Source organism: Temnothorax americanus, unplaced genomic scaffold, assembly GCF_048541705.1.
Source record: "Temnothorax americanus isolate GAGA-0224 unplaced genomic scaffold, ASM4854170v1 Scaffold60, whole genome shotgun sequence".
In the NCBI taxonomy this organism is placed as follows: Eukaryota; Metazoa; Arthropoda; class Insecta; order Hymenoptera; family Formicidae; genus Temnothorax; species Temnothorax americanus.
In genome coordinates, this window is record NW_027509752.1 from 745,108 (window position 1) to 760,602 (window position 15,495).

General features: G+C 32.2%; 1 protein-coding gene and 1 pseudogene across 2 annotated transcripts in view; one reads left to right on the forward strand and one right to left on the reverse strand.

The window, feature by feature from the left end:
* The window catches only part of Tj (Maf family bZIP transcription factor traffic jam), a 167,660-nt gene that overhangs the window by 35,014 nt on the left and 117,151 nt on the right, over positions 1-15,495 (forward strand). The window lies entirely within an intron of this gene.
* On the reverse strand, positions 7,670-8,736 carry LOC143905361 (uncharacterized; annotated as a pseudogene).

Genomic DNA, 15,495 nt, shown 5'->3' on the forward strand with positions numbered 1-15,495 from the left:
CCGCTTTCGCAACCGCGCGCATTCCACCCTTCCGATGCTGCCCTTGTCGTTCCGAGCGACCCCTCGTAAAATTAAGTCAAACAGCCACGGGGTGCCGGGGTGCCATTCGCTTTTCCGCGTTACGTTCTCCGTTCTTGTTAAGAGGAACCGAGCGCGACACCAGTCACTTTTGCAAACGGTCAAAAGAGACAGTGTGAATCATTCGTAGTCTGGATAACAACGATAATTTCTTTGCAAAAATCATCAGACGCATAAAAAAAATGTAAGCATCTTTTATTGCGATTTTATTCTCGTGATAATTCTTGTGTTTTTCTCGCAACATTGAAGACTCTGTATTACGGTGATTGCAATACCGGACCGAGATAACAATACCAGCATTTCGATATTTATTTTACATAATACGGCATATCAATTTGGCATTTTGTATAAAGAGATTAGGTTACATATCATAAGGGTAAACGTTATATAAAATACATTAAACCACATATTTAATTTATTGCATATTAAGAAGAGAATATAAAATTAATTAGCTTAATCCATTTATGCAATCATATATTATACAGTCCAGCCTTAAATTCTGTTTTTGTGCTTTGAACATATAATACGACTATATAATACGAATATATTTTAATTAATGTAAATATATCTTTTAAAGTACAAAAAGGAGCTTTAGAGAACTGTATGAAAGTTATTAGAAGTGCTCGCCTTTATATCTTTATAACATAAATGTAGATACTTTGGTCAATCGTCAATCGCTGTACGTATGATTTCTAGCAAAATTTTGGTCCTTTAATTATGCCTCACTTGAAGAATTCTAAGCTTGTGTTTTTTTCTAACATGCCCTACAGTTCATAATTAACAAAATTTAAATCAGAATTATTGAAAGATAAAGTTTAATTTTAATAAAAATAAGAACCACTTCTGCACATACATATAGTGTTCTCGATTTTTTTCGGGTTTGTTTTAGTTTATCTGTTAGCAAATAATTACTTTTTGTACTCTTCTTATAAATTTGGACGAATTAATAATGCTGGAATGTTTACTTCTCTTATCACGACTGTTTGTTTACGCAATGAATTACGTCGTATGCGTTGACACATTGCTTGGATAGCATTCTCTGTTTTTACTAATTACACATCACTTTTCTTTTTATTATATGACCTGTCTCTTTGAACTTTTTAATTGCGTGAAACACAACTACTGCTATATTTAATGTTGTAAATTTATTAAAAATATCACGAATACTCTTTTCCACTTCAAATAATGCTATAGCAGCAATACAGTTTTTATTCCATTGTGAATATGAACTATGACGACCAAAGCTGTCAGCTGTTCTATTATGTTATCATAGTTAACTATAACTAATAATGTCACGGTTTGTGTGTTAAAGTTTAACCGACTGTCTGTTGTTTAGAAAATTAATAACAGATTTATGGCAAGACTATGTATAATATAATAATATAATATACAAAATAACTCACGCCTATATGCGCGTGTTTAATTGAGACAGGTTGCAGTTTTTGTTTCGTTGAACAAAAGAAGGAAATTCAATGATGTGTAACAACATTTATTTCACAAGTGCAATAATATAAAAGTGTGATTGCATCTCTTTTGTAAATAAACCATACATTCTTCTTATATAACAATTGTTAGAATAATAAATATAAATAAATCTATTAGATAGAGTAAATAAATCAAGTCTTAATTATTTGTATATAAAAAATATTAAGATAGAATTGTAAAACATTTATAGTTTATAAAATTTTTTCATATTTTTTGTAGCTTCTTTTTTATATTTTAAATAAAATAAACTTTTATATCTTTTTTATAAAATATTTTTATACATAAAATTATATTAATTATAAAATTTTTTATCTACTGCTATGCATGTTACAAAAATTTGTAATTGCATCTTGCAGTTTATATCTTTTCTTAAGTGCAATAATGTACACTTTTTAATGTTGTTTAATTCATCTTATTATAGAGTATAAAAATATTAAAGTTATTGAAAAATGGATTACAAAAAAATTTTTGTTTTAAAATATAAAGTCAGAATAAAGTAAAATATTTTGTAAACTATTAATTCTTTTTTATTATCTTACTTTAATATTTTTATTACTTTATATATTCTAATAGAACAGAATGTTCAGAAGGATCGAATTATGTAAAAAATGTAATTTATAAAAAAAATGAACTTTTACTTTTTCATTCATTGTATTTTTGAAAAAGACAAGCGCCAGTAAGAAAATATATTTTTATTATAATATATATTCACACATAATTATTTCTGTCATTTTCAACGAAACAAGAACTACAATTCCAATTGTGATTTAATCTGTATAAGTGATTTGTATTACAGATCGTAACTGCAAAATTAAAAACAAAATTATGCAATGAGAAAACGTTAGTTTTAAGAAGAGTATCATGACAGAATCGATTATTTTGCAAGTAGAGAAATTAAAGAAATTGAAATCATCTTTTACAAGTGAAATTATAGAAGGTTTTTTTTACACAAATTAATTTTTATTATTTATGTTATATTGTTATTTATCATGTAAATGTGTAAAAGTATTGAGACATTTTGGATATTTCACGAGATATTTTATAATTTATTTTAACATAAAATATAAAATATTTCGTATAATATTTTTTGATGACCTTATCCTAACACTTTTATACTAAGAAAAAAAAAGCTGTTGCTTCAATTAAAATGCTATCACGGAGTGCCAAAAACATTTTAATTAAAGTAACAGCTTTTTTTTCTCAGTGTATATAATAATAAAAAGAATCGATTTATGCTCTCTAAAAGTCGAAGAGTGAAATATCATTCCAAACGAGTGAAATGCAGTAAACATTGAGCCTGTGCACTTTGAGTGATTCGTTAAGACCATTGCACGTAATAAAGTTTTAGTCATAATTGTAAGGCCATAAGAAAATAGACCAATTACACTCGATTATTCTTCGAGCTCAAGGAGAATAATCGACTGTGATTGGTCTATTTTCTTACGGCCTTACGATTATGACTAAAACTTTGTTAAAGAGTAAAATATTGTGCTCTATTTGAGTGAAAGGGTTCTCTTTTCGAGTGCAGATCAATGTCCATAGAAGTGAATTATGTTCATTCTACAATTTTGAGTGAAAAATTTCACTCTGTTAGAGTCATTTATCAGTTGATCTTTAGTGAATTGTGATTCACTATAGCTTTAGAGTGAAGACGTATATATCACTCCGATAGAGTAACCGCTCTAAAAATTTGAATGAAAAATTTACTTCTTGTACCTTATGAGTGTCCGCATTTACTAAAATTAGAGTGATAACCCTCTCTTTTGGAGTGACTATCGCAATCACTCTAATATATATTAGTGGCAAAACCACTGTATGAGATTTAGAAAATGACTGGATAAAAAGGATAAAGAATTTTACTTTATATACCCCAAGGGGCCTTAAAGGGCGTTTTGAAGGGACGTACCCAACCCTAACCTCCAATTCATCCACTACCTTACTGTTTCCTCCTTTGGACCAACGGTTTAACGTCTCTTTCGAAAGACGGAGCCCAGTTTTCTACGCATCTCGCACGGAAGGGCGCGATTTTTCGGAAAAAAACTTTTTCATGTTACATGGCTCTAGTGGACTCGAACCTGGTTCCTCAGATTACGAGTCTGGCGCTCTACTACTAGACCACACCGCCGCCTAGAAAATGACTGGACTCAGACTCGTAATCTGAGGAACCAGGTTCGAGTCCAGCACTAGAGCCATGTAACATGGAAAAGTTTTTTTCCGAAAAACCGCGCCCCTCCGTGCAAGAAATTGACTGTATTATTTGCTGCACTTGTAATGCATGATTGCATTTTGTTATATTTTTCTTTTTTTACAGTTAATTAATTCTATTATTATGTACAATATAATAGTATTAAGATAACGTCATCAAGAAATTGAAAGTATGAAATATTGTGATAACTTATATTTTATATTTCAATATTAAATATAAGATATCTTGTTCTGCATATTCAATTCTTTGATGACTTCATCTTACTTATACACACATAGCAACAAAAGACAACATATATAAAAAAATAATTCCATAAAAAATGAAGATTTGGAATATCTTTAACATTTTCATTAAATCAATTTTTTCCAGATAAATTGCATCGGTTATTTTAAATTGTTTTATATGCAAAAGATGTGTATATATAGGTATAATATATATATATATATATATATATATATAAAATTGCATTTCAAAGACATGTAGCACCCCCTTTCAAGGCCGAAAGAGGGTGCTACATGTCTTTGAGATGCGATTTTTTTTTTGATACATTTTATATTACATTTCTTTGATATCAGTTTCATTTTGTATTTGTACGTTTCTTAGGTCCTTCCTGTGCTTGGTCACTTTCCTCATCCAATCTGCTCCTTCTCCTGTATCTTTCAAGATGTCTAAGATATTTCTGTAATCCCTTAGAGGCTCCACGCAGTCAGACATCAAATGCTCTAGCGTTTCCATTTTCTCGCCACATATTCTACATACTCTTTCTTCTTCTTTTCTCCAGTACTTGCTTCCTTCCTCCTCGTTTCCGCATCTATACCTTGCAATCAATCTCTGGTCTCTTCCTTTGTATTCTTTTTGTAGATATCTTGGGATGTGATCTGTTCTCAGCTCTTTGTACCTAGCACAGTACCTTCCATCCTCTATCTTTTTCTCTTGCTCTGCTCTTTGTTCCTTCCGGTCCGTCATTATTAGTTCTTCCATGTTCGTTCTTTCAGAGCTTTCATTTCTTGTATCCCATGTGCTAGAGCTAACTTTTCTATAATATTGGTCCCTGTTTTTTCCCCATTTTGTTTTCTTCCCTTCCTGTTTGTTTTGTATCTCTTTCCAGCACTCCGCGATTATTTTGTTTGTCTGCCTTTCTTTTGTTTTCTCTTCGTACTTCATAGCTCTTTTTCCAGCTTTTATCCTGATTTTGTCAATTTTCGTTTCTTCTCGTATCAGATATGCCGGTGTGTTAAAAATGTTAAAATCCAGTCCTAGAGTCTATCTTATATATTTTTCTTGCAACTTTTCTACCTTTTCTTCTTCTCTCCATCCCCATATTTCCGTTGCATATAATAGGATGCTTTTCACTAGACTCTTGAACATTTTCATTCTTCTGTCTACACTCTCTCTGAATTTCCTCTGTCCTATACTCCATACTTGTGCCATTGCTATCGCCGCCTTCTTGACTGTTTCTTTTAAATGCGTTTCCAGTCCTCCGTTTTTTTTGGAAGTAGAACCCTAGATATTTAAATTTCTTGACCTCTTCCAGTCTTTCTTCGTTCCATCTCCATTCTTTCTTCTTCTTCCTACCTCTTCCTTTTTTGAAGATCATAACTTTGGATTTTTCAGAGTTAAGTGTCAATTTTTTCTTTTCTAAATACTTTTGGAATTTACTTATCATCTCCTTAAGCTCCTCTGGACTCCTGGCTAACAGCACTATGTCGTCTGCGTAGGCGAGTGTCCATATTTTTTTTCTTCCTATCACTATCCCTCCTGCTTGACTTTTCTTTATCCTTTCTTCCAGATCCGCCGTATAAAGCGTGAAGAGCGTTGGACTCAGGGGGCATCCTTGCCTTACTCCTTTGGTTGTCTAAAATCTGCTCGTTGTATGACCGTTTACTCTAACGACGTTTCTCGTTTCCTGATAAATCTCACTTATTCTTTTTCTGATCTTCTGGCTGATTCCTGTTCTCTCCATTATCTTATTCAGTTCTTCTCTGTCCACCTTGTCAAATGCGGCGCTTAAATCCGTGAAGAAGGCGTAGATTTTCCCTCTCTTGTTGACTAATTTTCTGTTTGTGATATAATTCAGAATAAAAATGTTATCTATCGTGCTTCTACCTTGTCTAAATCCTGCCTGCGTTTCTGGGATGATGTTCTTGTCTTCTATTTCGGCCTTCAGTTTTTCTTCGAGTACCATTGCGTATATCTTGTACGCCAAGTTGAGCAGCGTTATTCCTCTATAATTTTTTAAATTTTCCTTATCTCTTTTTTTGAAAATAAGGGCAATCACTCCTTCTTTCTAACTTTCCGGCAGCCCCTCTCCTTTCCATACCCTATTTATAGCTTCTTTTAACCTTTGTATTACCTTCCTGCTTCCATTTATCCATACTTCATTTTTTAGTCCATATTCTCCTGGGGCTTTCTTGTTCTTTAGTTTAGCTATCTGTCTTCGTATTTCCGCTCCAATTATCTCGTCTTCATTCTCTTCTGGTTCTGTGGTCTCATTTATCCCACCGTTGCTATGTCCTGGAGGTTTTGTTCCTTCTAAAAGCTGCATAAAGTAGGCCTTCCATTTGTCCGACTCGATCTTTTTTGTGATTTCTGTTCTTTTCTTTTTGCCTCTATTAATGTATTTCCACGCTTGATTTTCGTTGGTGATTTGCTGTATTTCTTGATCTTCCCTTTCTTGCCATTTTGTTTTCTTCTCTTTGCATTTGTCCTTGTACTCTTTCTTCTTTTTCTCGTAATTATCTTTGCTGTCTTCTCCCTTCCTCCATTGCTTTAATGCTCTTTTTGCTACTCTTTTGAACTCCGTGCACTCCTTATCCCACCATTTGTTGGCTCCTATCCTCCATTTTCTCACTTTGATTGTTTTCTTACTTACTGCTTTGTTTACTTCTCCTATCAGCTCTTCTACCATCTCGTCTATTCCCTGTGCCGTGAAGGATATATCTTCTGTTTTTTTCTGCGAAGTTTCTCTTGCCCTCTTCTGTCCATACTCTTCTTTCTACGCTTGTCTCTTCTTGTTCGTCGTCTGGATTCGCACCATTTTCTGTGGAATAAATGTCTATTCTGATCGGTAGTTGGTCTGATTCAATTCTCTTCTCCACCGCAAAGTCCACTATGTCTTCTCTGGCTTCTGCATTAACTATCCCATAATCTATTACCGAGTTGCCACACGCACGTATGTATGTCCATTCTCCTGCTTCGTCTCCTTCCATATTTCCGTTTAGTATACTCCATCCTTAAATTCTTCTTCTATCAATTCCAACATTGTTCTTCCTTCTGCGTTTTTTATCTTGTCCCTTGATTTCCTTCTGATTTCCCTGTTACTGTTTTCCCAATTTATCGTGCCCTCGTCTCCTATTCTTGCGTTAAAATCTCCGCCAATCAGTACTCTTCTGTTCTCTGAAAGGTGAATTATCTGCCGTAAGTCTTTTACTGTTTCTTTTATGTCTTTGCTGTATACTGTTAGAATTCTCCACTCTATGTTATTTAAAATAACTCTTCTTTCTTGAATGTCTTCCCGCTCGTTCGTTGTTTCTTCTTTCTTGACACCTTTTCTTATCCCTGTTATTATTCCTCCCCTTGCTCTTCCCTTGGTTCTTTCTCGTTTGGCTGCAGTGCTTTTCCATATGAATTTGTTCGGTAATTTGTCTTTCAATTTGTCCCATTGTTTTTCGTCGACCCATGTTTCCGTTAGCCCTATGGCGTCGTAATTCTCTATGTGTTTCCAAAATTGCCTGTCTTTGTTAAACAGTCCCGCGACGTTCCAAAAGCCTGCCATGAAAGTTTTTCCTCTCGTCTGTCCTACTCTCGAAATCTGTCTCCGTCGCCCCCGTTCTCGTTTGATGATCCGTTTCCTGGTCTTTTCTGAAAATCGTTGCCTTAATCTCTATTTGTTTTTCCTTGCCGTCTTTACCTTCATTTATATTACTTTCGGCTGTTATTGTTTTATAGGTTTGCAAGGTTTTGTCAGTACTGAAAACACTCTCTCAGTCCTTCCTCTTCCTTCCATATAAAAGTCCTTTCGTTTACCATTAGTTTCTTGTATCCTATCTTTACTTGCTCTCCTTGCTCTCTCTTCTTTTTCGCGATTTCTACTATCTCTCTTTGCACGACTCTTTCTTTCTTTGTTAGGTCGTTGTCAATGTACAGTTTCTTACCTTTCAGCTTACTTTTCTTTGCTAGTACATCTTTTTTTGTTGCCAATTTTTTAATTTAGCTATTAGCATTCTCTCTCTCTCTCTCTCTCTCTCTCTCTCTATCTCTCTCTCTCGCTGCTCCTTTCTTATCCAATACGCATCCTCCACTTCCACCTCTACCTGCAGTTCGCGTCTCATTATTTGTTCTATCTCTTCCTTGGGTGAGTCTTCTCTCGGTAAGTCCTCTTCTTTCACAATAATATTGTTCTTTTTTTCTCTTCTCTCTCTTGCCTCCTCCCTATCTTCCAACTGTCTCATTCTTGTCATTTTTTTTTCCATTTTGTTCTTCTTTGATCTCCATTTCCTTCAGTCTGTTTTCCATTGTCTTTTTTTCTTTTCCCACTCTTCTTGTTTCTTTTTCCATTCTTCTCTTAAGTCTTGTATTTCTGATCTTATTGCCTTGTTTTCTTTTTTTATCTCTTCTGTATCTTTCTTAATTGTTAGCATGATTTCCGTTAATTTGTCTAATTTATCCATGTCTACCTCTTTTTCTTTTTCTATATTTATCTCCTCTTGCGTTCTTTCTGCTCCTGATGTTATTCCTGTTCTCTTATTTGGAGGTGATCTGCCCACTGTTCTTGATTTTTCAAACTTTTCGAGTAGTTCCTTCTCTGTTCTTATCCTATCTTCCTCATCTTCTTCCCTCTTCCTCTTAAACGATTCAATAATCGATTCATTGTTTGTCCTTTGCCTTCCAAGATGTATTGCGTTGATCGGCCTTCTTTTCTTTTTTGACTCCTTTTGCCTTTCCGTGCCTTCTCCTGTATTGCTCATTAATAGGTCTCTGTCTTTGACCGCTCGGTGTGGCTCGAGTCCCCCTTCACTGTTCGCTTTATAGTCGTAGCTTGAATCTCTCACCTCTCTATATCAGAGGCACCCCTGGGCCGTTAGTGTTCGCTTTTTGGTAGGTTTGCGAACCTGGCAACTGGTATCCCTTTTTGTTCCCTAACCTCCAAGGTTATCTCAGCATAAGAAACTCCAGAGAAGCGTTTTCCCTGCGATTCCTCCGCTGCTTCCTTCTATCTCCAACTAAAATTGCAATTTTGTGCTTGCAGAAAACCTGTAACAAACTCGCCCCAGGGCGATACAGCGGTAGATAAGTTTGAAAATAAGTGTACTTACTTAAGAAACACCTTGTATATTGTTGCGCTCGAGACCCGAGACTCGCTCGCGTGTTTCTGCACTGCTCGGATTCGCGTTCGCGCTCGTGCACTCCCGAGCTCGCGGAAAAAAACTAGATACGGATTGGAAAATAACTCGTTTATTCGTAATAAAATACAGAGGCCGGAGCACAATGTGTGTCACACGTCCGATCGGTCCGCTAGCTCAACTCCGAATCCAAGATGATCATTTTCAAACAACAGCAACAGCTAGTCGTCACGAAGAACGCTTAGCGATATGAGCGATATTTTTTCTAGATCTAAAGTTTACTCGAAAGCAGCTCTATTTGACTCGAACTAAGAGTTGATTCAGCGCGGGCGTAACAATATATAGAATGTCTGATAATAGGTATAACTATATAAATATAGGCAACACCCGCCGTGGATATATATATATATATCCTATATATATATATATATATATATATATATATATATATATATCTATATAGGTAGTATCCATAGGAGTTAAACTGAAATCCTTCTAATACCTCGCCACGTGCCATAGCAATCATAAACGCTGGGCTAGGTACTTTTTCTCGTTGAATCGCGCGGACGCACGCTAATACGCGGAGCTTTATTAATTAAATTCTTATTATTTATTGCAAAAATTGCAAAATGGTAAAAAACTTTTCTATTATTCAGTTTAACCCCTTGTACCTATCCACGGCAGGTGTTACACTTATTATCAGACATCCTGTATATGTAACAGTATTTTCTGTATATAAACAAGTTATTTTCACCAAAACTGTTGAAAATGACAATAAAATTTTTTTTTAAATTCTTATAGTTTATTGTAGTTTTTTTTACAAGGACTCTTTTAATATAGTATATCATTAAATAACTTTATCAGAAATAATTGCTTATTTTATTTGTTTTATTTTAAACATTTAAAATTTGTATATAGATTTTTAATAAATGCCAAAATACCGATATAATTGAAACACTGGTATTTCGAATCTGGAACAGCGCGATATATCAATATTCCAGATAACGGTATTGCAATCATTATTCTACGTACTGTACTCTCGGCGAATTTGCATACGGTTTTGTGAAGAAAACAGGAATTTTTCTGAGCTATTTTCTCTAATTGTTAATTGTGTTTCTGAAAAGATGTGTTAGTTAATACAAAGTTGTATTTTATTTATTATTTTAAACTAAACTATTAGTGATAATAGCAAAGTTAACTGAAGAGAATATGACGTGAAGGAACAATATCGAGTTTTATTATTGTTTAATTTTATTATGTTTAACTTTTTATTGTTTTTAACATTTTTTTGATAAGTTTATTTTTGAGTTTCTTATGTCTTAATACCTTTATGTTATGTTTTAATACCTTTATTAAACTTTTGTATATATATCTTATTTAAAATTTTTATTGTTGAGTAAAAAACAAATTAATAATTGTTATATATTTACATTTCTTGCATAATTAGTTTCTTGCATAAATGTCAGGGTTGCATTAATGTTGGATTGAATGTCGCAACGATTAGAGTATATTTATGCTAAAAACAAGCATATATTATTACATTTTTAAACATTATTACTTATCCTATTTGTAAATACTCTTAATATCTGAGAAGGTATTGAAAGAAAGGAAATATATTACGTTGGTGAAATCTATCTGTGTAATTCCTACAAATTTACGCAACGTAATTTATTAACCTTGATGTATCCAAGGTACAAATTTGTAAGCTTTTGTTTTGCAACAAAAACTTTGTAAAGTTATGTAGAAGAATATTTGTTATTACCAAATACAGAATAAAGAAATGGATAAATAAAAGATTTATTTTCATTTTTTATAAACATTTATCATATTGCAGACATATACATATATACTCGTATGTATGCATGTATGTGCGGGCGCAAACACACATGCACACACACACACGTATTAAAATACATGGCATATAAAATTATAAATAGAGTTCTATCCTAAAAAATCTGAATTATAAATTATTTAAGCATGTTTGGGTTTTACATTAAAACTTTACATTAAAATTTTTATTAGTCGTGAGTTCAACGTGTTTGATGCAAAAATAATTTGCGCATTTATTTAATTGATATTTTAACAGTGAATATTAATTCACATAATTAGAAAAAGAACTACTTATTTTCTATTCTAAAACTTTCAGTTTTAAAATATTTTATTTAAAATTTAAGCGTTTAAAATAATTTGCTAAATTAACTGTTAACTATAATATTTTTATCGCTATCTAATTAATTACTGTAATCATAAGATTAAATAAAAATGCAATGTATGTCTCGTAAGTTCGACACGAATATCGAGATTTTGAATCTGATTCGACATTGAGTTATACGTTTGTGGGGACACAACGCGAAAGTTCTTTTTCGTTTGGATGGAATTACTTTTATCGTCGTGACGGAGAAGCAGACGGTGATTTGATTCACGATCGTTCATGCGAGTCGCGACCAGGAAGGCTCGCTCGTGTATTTGCCTGACGGCAGGGTTGATCGCATTTTCCGGCATTACGCCGGTATAATTCCTTCCTTTTTTTTCTTCGCCTCTTTGCACATCGGCCACCAACCGTCAGCGTGATTGACGAGTGATATCGTTAACGGTTTTAAGACTTTCTCCCTCTTTGCGCATCTCCGTTCCCTTCCTTATGACGACGCGTGCGATCTACCGCGATGATCTCATTAGTAGTTATTCTCATTCCACGCGGGAATTCTGCATTTAATGTGTTTGTTCAACCATGCCGCGTTCTATAATACTACGTAATTCTTTAAATACTGCGTGATTTTACCTTAACTATTTGAGTCTTTAAAAGAATCGCGATCAAAAAATTTTCATATAATTCTCTGTTACGCGAACCTTTAATATTAATTGATGAATTTGAATAATAAATCTTTATTATTTTTCTTGTATGTTTAAATAATAATGTATTATGTCATACATATATTTATAAATAATTAATTGTCTGTATCTGTGTGATAATATTACCTTAGTAATTGCACATGAATTGTACATGAGAAGTTCAAAGATGATATGTAGATGTTACATATTTATTATTATAAAACTTATTAGTATATGCTTTTAAAGCGATTTTTCTAGGTACGAATTGGCAACTTATTATTTTAACAAAATTTAATTCATTTGTTTTAATACTTTTATAAATATATATTATTTGGAAATAAAAAAGTTAGTATCTGAAATATCTTTTATTAATTATTATTGGCAGTATTTTTATTGGCAACTAAAATTATTTTGTTTCATTTTAAAATATATTTTATGTTTATGCATGATTTCGAATAGTTTATAATTTTTGAACTTTATAAGAAACTTATTATAAAAAGTTTCTGATTTTAACGAACAATTAAAACCCCACTATTTTGTTATGATATATATGTATATAGTATTACATTTAGCTTTTAAATATAGAATAAGTTCACATTTATGTAAGGAATTATTAAAGTTTTTAATAAGTTTTTATGACTGAAAATTATCTATATATGATTTGTTAAACTGCCTTTTTGTTTGTCAAACGATGATATTATATTTTTACAATAAGTTATAAAAAAGCTTTGTGTATGTTGTTTGTAAGTATGCATTATATTCATCAAAAACTTTGTTTTTCGTACATTATTCTTATATTTGTTAATCAAAAGAAGAACAAATTTTTTGGTAAAGCTAAGAATTTATGACTAACATACAAATATGTAGTTTTCATCATATTCCTGATTAGTGATTATCCTTGATTTTAAACAGAATGTTGAAATGTTGAAAGCAAATAATAATGTGCAATAATAAATTAATTATTAAAAATACCGATTAGTAGTTTTTTATCATAGGTAATGGATGATTACCTAAACGAGTAATTCTAATGCAGAAATGAAGATTATTAATGATTAACGTAATTTCATAGAATAGTTCCTGCAAATATTGTGCGAATTTTATTAATGTATCGGAGACAGAGCTTATGGTGAACGTATGAAATGAGGTGGCGATAATCATGCATCGGTGATATGGTGACGCAAGATCCAGGGATCTCGCGCCGTCGCGAGATAGTTCCAATGGGGAGAATATACCTATCCAGCTTGCGGGGGCATCCGGAGTTGTGCGCACCTCGCGCACCTCTCCCAACGGCGATTGAAGTGCCTGGCACCATAGCTCCGCCTACTTGCGATACAACCTTCGGCTCTCTCGCGCCGACCCGACGACCGGTCGTTACCGCTATGCGTGCCTCGTTGAATCTCTTTTTTCTTTTTCTCTCTTCTTCACTTATCGTTTCTACAGCTCTGCTATGATCCTGTCGTCGCTCGCTCGATCCGATATCGCATAAAAATTGTATAGGGTGCTTTCGTATTAAAGCAAAAGTAAGAATCGTGCATGATGTCAGCTGTTATCAAAAAGATTGTAATTGTGATATAAAAATTTTTTTAGTTAAGACACCGCTCAGTGTACAAGCCATATTGGAATATAAAATTAGAAATAAAAAATCATATAATATATTTTTTTATGCTATATATAAAAAAAGATGAATTAGTTTCCTTGCATAATTATTATTGTGTATTTATATATGTATAATACATACTTTGTGTATGACAATATAACTCAATAAAATATTTTGAATAACTGTATTGTTATCGTTCTTTCGCTACGAGAACTGTACATTTGCATAAATTGATTTTGCGGCTTGCGATCAACTTAATCTCGTGTACGATACCAAGGTTAAATGTTTCGGCAATGATTTACAGAGGCACGAAGAGCGTGGGTGATACTATCGATGTTGCGTTTATCATCGACACGATATTCACGGAATGACCGGCGCATATCATCTAATGCAACACACGCGAGTGCAGTAACACATTTTCAGGCATATCTCCTCAGACGTAAAGATAATTCGTTACTTTAATGCAATATTGAGATATTTTTAAATATTGAGATTTTGGAATGTTATAGTAACTTTTTGTAAACTGATAATGATAGAAATAAAATACAATTTACATTACAAGAAAAATTTATATTTTGTAAGTCAAATAACACAAATATTAGTAATTTCTTTCTCCAGGCTAAAATATTTTTATTTTTATATTATGTCTAATTTTTCAAAAGTTTTATCTAAATATTAATCTATTTGTTATTTAAAAATTAAATAATTTTTAAAATTATAATCAAACTTATAGCTTACATAACTTGTTCTCTTAGATTGTTTGGTATATCGTAAATTAAGAAATTTAATGAATGCAGAAGCGTTGGAGCTTTCTCAACGTATATAAAGGAGAAAATGTCCGATGGTCTCTGATTTTCTTCTATGGAACATCTGCACGGTAATGCATGACGGTGAGACTCTTTAGCATTTTTATGCGAGCTGCCGCTGACAGTTTATTTTATTATATCGATAGGCGGCTGCCCATCGTCCATCGTCCGGGAGAATTCATAAGTCAAACCCAACGTAAGTGCGCCCCGAGCAAGTTATCTGCACACGGAAGTCGTTCCATTCTATTCGTTCTATTCTATTTTCCGATTGCTTCGATTGATGATACAATCAGATTGATAGTATAGTCTGGTATACAACATGAGTTCGGTCACACGCGATACACAACAGTGACATATGATAAACTAAAAAATAATTAATAAACTTTATCTTAGCGAGTTAGCGCGTTAGTTTTATGTTAATAAAACTGATCTTTAATTAATGATTAATTTTATTTAAAAAGATTTGAATTTGAATGAAAATTTGTATATAATATATTGGGATTGTAAATTCAAATATAAATTTTTATGTAATTATAAACACACATTACATAATTAAAATAAATAAAATTAAAAATTATAAAAATTTGTAAGTACAATTTTTATTTAAATATTAAAAATTTAATTTTTGACTGCTTTATATTAGGAAAACTATATATCATCTTAACTTTAAAAAATGTTATTTTATATACAAATACAACGATGATCTACATATATATATATGTATATCTACATATTGTATATAGATTGTTTATGTGTTTATATGTATATGTATACACACACATACACACACGTATACATATATAGGTTCTTGTATAATTAAATTATATACATATATACATATGTTTTATAAAAATCCATTAATTTTAAAGTTTGCGTCATATTGATTTATGTTATATTGATCATTTATTTATCATGTTTTTCAATTTTTAAGTTTACATTTATACATTTTTAGTCATCTCACAACTCTTTAATGTAATATACTTCTTAAAATAAATATTTTCTTTTTGTACGCAATATTTATGTTGCAAGAAAACCATTTTTATCAATTTTTATTAAATGTTAAGAATTTACAAATTTAAGAATGTTTATAATATTTTGTTATATTTTTAATGTTAGCTTTTAAGCCGCCAAATATTTTGATAAAAAGAAAAA